The sequence below is a fragment of the Stegastes partitus genome, unplaced genomic scaffold (assembly GCF_000690725.1).
Source record: "Stegastes partitus isolate 25-593 unplaced genomic scaffold, Stegastes_partitus-1.0.2 Scaffold1538, whole genome shotgun sequence".
Taxonomy (NCBI): domain Eukaryota; kingdom Metazoa; phylum Chordata; class Actinopteri; family Pomacentridae; genus Stegastes; species Stegastes partitus.
Genome location: NW_007579269.1, coordinates 116,479 through 121,070, shown reverse-complemented (window position 1 = coordinate 121,070; position 4,592 = coordinate 116,479).

Sequence of the window (4,592 nt, the reverse complement as noted above, 5' to 3'; positions counted from 1 at the left end):
TGTGGACGTCCATGTCAAAAAGACGAATTTTGACTGGTGTTTCATTGACGGTTAAATTACCTTCTTAGCTGATCCATTCCTGTTTGTGACATTACAATGTTTAGCAAACTAGTCAGGAAAGCCATGAATGTCTGAACGTCAAACGTGTAATAAATGACCCCAACAGCCAGATTCCATCCTCGACAGACAAGCTTCCTTTTGGATTTCTCCCCTGAAACATCTACACATAGTTTGTGGGTTGCAGCACTATAAACTACGGGCAAGTCCCTCAGAAAAATCTGAATAGTGGATAATAGTGCAAAAAAGACTGCATGATGATGATGATGATGTGACAGTGGTGGCAGCTCTCAGAACTCACATGAATCTGAAAGTTTGGAGATTGGGATTGATCCGTCTTTTCGTTGTTAATTGTTCCTGCCCCTTTGCATTTAGTTCTGATAGACTTGATGAGCAACATACACTGTTGTTCATCAAGAAAGAGTTTCAACCAACTCAAAGTTTTCTTAACTCCATTTCTGATTTTTGGAAAACGAATAGAAACCTCTTAAAGAAGGATGAGGTCATGCCGATTTTTTTCTTCACGCCAGTTTGTGGACCGATGTTTAAAGTGTCGTGACTTGAGAAATAGCTAGAGTCCTGAAATTTTGCAGGCTCATTGACATGTACATATGGTCTTCAATGGTACAACCCTGCTGTGTTAGAATAATACAAACCAGTTACACGATGGTGCGGTTTTGGTCAAAGCATTTCAGTGTTTGTGCCTCCTCTGCTATTCCACCAACCATAAAATCTTTATTTTTCACTCTAAAAGGCTGTTTTTCTTTTTCGCCCTGTGATTGGCACCAATAGGAGCTTGACAAACGTGGAGTATAGTGTCAAAAAATAATAAATAAAATGATGTTTTTTGCACTGACCTACATGTGAATTTGTGAGCTTTTTGTGTTTTTGAACTCACAGAACCCAAAAAACTGATGGCGTCATGCCCCAAGCATAAGAAAAAAATATGTTCTGGAACATCCTGAATTATCCTGGAAGAAAAAAAGCTGTAACACTGAAAGTAGGACAGAACCAGCTGAGCAGCCTGTTACGGAGCCTCATAGCATCAGCTGAAGGAAAACCGCTCAGCCAGGTCGGCAAAGGGAAGGCATGAAGCGAAACTCCTCCTCCCTCAGCGGCCTGTTTGTCACATCCAGTTGGTTTTGACGTACAACAGCTGGACCTTCACCTCCTCTTCAACCTGATTTGAACTCTGGGTCACAGCGTGATGGATCGATGCACAAATCTCAGTGGCTCTGTGATACACATGTGAAGAAACACAAAGACAAACGTGACACGCAGGGGAAAACAAAACAAAACACTAATGCACAGGTTTATATTATGGTCAGGCTTATGTATACAGTGATTATCTCAAATTAGTCTTTTACGAGGCCTCCAAAAGAAGTTTAAGAATGAAGCAGTGAGACACAAGATTCACAAAATTTTAAAAATAATTTGAGTCCTGTGTCACTTTAAACGCTTACCAGTTGTCTCTGTGTGACAAAACCCGCTGTCCATGTGCACTTATTATAATCAGGATTATTGTAAACTCCTCCACAGGAACCTACTGCCCTTAATACTTCTTTCTCTTAACCCTCACAACCCTAAAAATGGGTTTTCTGAGAGCAGATACAACAAAAGTAAGGATCTAGTCAGGAGAAAACAATCTAGATAAGTGCCATAGAACAAATGCAAGTGTGATAGGGTGTTGATGCCAACAGCAGGCTGTGTGTGAGGTAATAGGATGAGTTTTTTTTGTTTGTTTTCAGGCTGTCAAGTACAAAGGTGTTCAGTGAAGAGCTGGGTCCATCTTTTCTTAAAGACTGAGAGGGAATCAACAGATTGAACAGAGTTTGGTTACTCATCAGCATCAGATCTTCAACCTTCCAGTGGTCCTTGAACATATCATATGTGACATGTTGTTCCCTTTACAGTAAATTAACCATAAATACGCCAAAATGCATTTACCAGATCCGGTTAAAAAAGTAAAACGATGTCCTTTTCAGTGCAGCCGAGAAATCTATGATTCACTCAGCTGTCACCAACAATAACTCTGAGACTTTAAACTGCAAGCTGTGTTTAGGAGATGACAAGAAAAACTGGGAAGAAAATAAAATATATGCGTCATGGCTCAAAATCAGTGTACAGAGGAGCAAGATGCTGGAAGATACATTCAGCATGGTGAAACATGTTTTTAGATATGATGTGTAGAATAGTGTGAAAAATGTTGACTTTGTAGAGGGTGTCAAGATGCAAGTAGTGAAATATCTATAATGTGTGGAGTTACTGTGTTTTTTTCCCAGTAACACATGTGGGCACCCCCATCGAGGTGCAGGCTTTTATATTGCAGTGAAAAATGAAACCACAGTGACGGGAGCAAAACCTGCCCAGAAACTGTTTGGCATTCTGAAAACACGAATCTGTACAAAAATGTTTGAAGCTATTAAATACGTACTGATAAGAAGTGAATACTCATGTCTCCATATAATTCTATTAACATTTGAGTTGTGTTTTTTCTTCTTTTGCTGTTTTTTTTTTCTTTTTAAATGCAGCACCTGTGTTATCAAATTGCTTTTTATTTTGAAATGGTCCAGTATGTAAGATTTAGTGGCATCTAGTGGTGAGTTTGCAGATTGCAGCCGACTGTGTACCAAAAGGTTCCTGCACAGTCTGCACATTTTTGCAACGTTTTGGTGGCTACACCTTCAAACATAGAAAACCCTTTGTGTCATTTTAAGGTGACAAAACCACAAGGATTTTTACTTACATGTAATTATACATTAATAACAAGATAATTGTGACTACTTTATTGTATTTCTGTTAATAGCCACTGTGCTTTTTCATGTTTTTTACTCATCAAGTACTTTTTTTTGTTTGTATCCGATGTCTGTGTTCCTGTTTCAGTTTGCGTCATAAGCAACATGTTCATTATGTAGTTATGGTGTGAGCAGCTAAACCTGTCTGCACTGTTGTAGTTATGGTGAAATTCTGCACAGTGACATGAACAAAATCCCAGAGAAGCTGAGGTAGCAGACATTTTTTTCATGAAGGAGGCCTTTCAATGCATAGAATGGAGCTCTGCAGTAGCCCTGAAGTCATGTTAGAGTCACATGTTCCACCCGATTTAAACATTTGAGTTCTGCATCCTCTCTGCTGCTGCTGCCTCCTCCTGTATTGTGAATGTTTTTCACATGTGTTCATTAACGGTTATGCTTGTCAGGGACAGTCTGACTGAAGAGTTAAACCTTTGACATGAGGGTTCTTCACTGCGCTGCTGTCGTTTGTACCAGATTTTTAAAACTTTGTGGGCTTAACGGATGATTTCAGGTCTTATTTTTTTGTAATTCGTGCCATTATATCTACTATAGGAGTGTGGTAATCACATTAATTGCAAAACTTGGAAACAGAACAATGCGTGTCTGTTTGAATAATCTGGAAAAACTGTTGGCTTGCTTATAGCCTCTCTGACTGTCTGACTGTTGTTCCCACATCTCCATTATTACTTTTGTGAGTATGGTGTTGTCATAACAGCTCAATGTGAGGACATCCAGGTTTAATAAACTTGTATTTTGTCTTTGTACAGTCTCAGCATCCTTCACCAAGAAGCATGGATGCCTAAAAGGAAAATTCCTAGAAAGAAATCTGCAAAGCAGTTGCAGCAGAAATCAATTTTATTCTAACATAAATGTAGTAAACCAACTCTTTACAGCACAGTGATTTTAGATCAAGCTTGTAAGGATCAGAGGATGAGATGAGGAAAAAAGTCAGAGAGGGTAATAGAAAAAAAACAACAGAATATACTAGTAAGGTATGATCAAATAAAAGGAGAGGAAATGAAGGATCCTCACTGTAAGTACAGGGAGGTCAGGCAGGATAAGGGGAGAGGAGTCGCCTCCTGCTGATTCCTCCCATGTGGCATCATGCCCAATCACTCAGCTGTTCACTGCACTGGCAGAAGTCCAGTCTTCCGTAAACCTCCTCCTCCTCCTCCTCCTCCTTCTTCTTCTTCACTGCCAGGAATTCAGAAAAAAAAAAAAAAAAGAGTGGATGCAAATCAGCTGCGAAACTTTTAACCCTCCCCACCTGTCGCACGCCCGGCTGTGTGGGGGGAAATCAGCGGCGATGGAAGGTTGGACGAAGCTGGGCTAAAGTTTCATGATGTCACGACTTCGGCCTCAGGATCACCTTTCCATTTGTTGCTCCTTGGAGGAATGTGGAGGGTGAGTTAGTGGAGCCATCAGTGGGGGCCACGGCAGAGCGAATTTTAGTCGCTGTTAGTGACAGATTTTTTTTTAAATCTGTGTTTATTCACCATATTCACCGTGAATGTAGTGGCTGTAAAATATATGTCTAGTTTTTTATTTTCAGATCATTTTAGAACTCATAAATGAACTCATAGTTGCCACATTTGAGGTGTTTTTAGTTGAGTTTATGTTCTACTGAGAGCTTAATAAACTCATTGAGTCAGGTTTTAAACAAAACTACAATGCTGTGAGATTTCCCATCATGCATTGCTTTACAGTTTAAACTCTCCTGAGACTCTTCCTCTGCCGTTT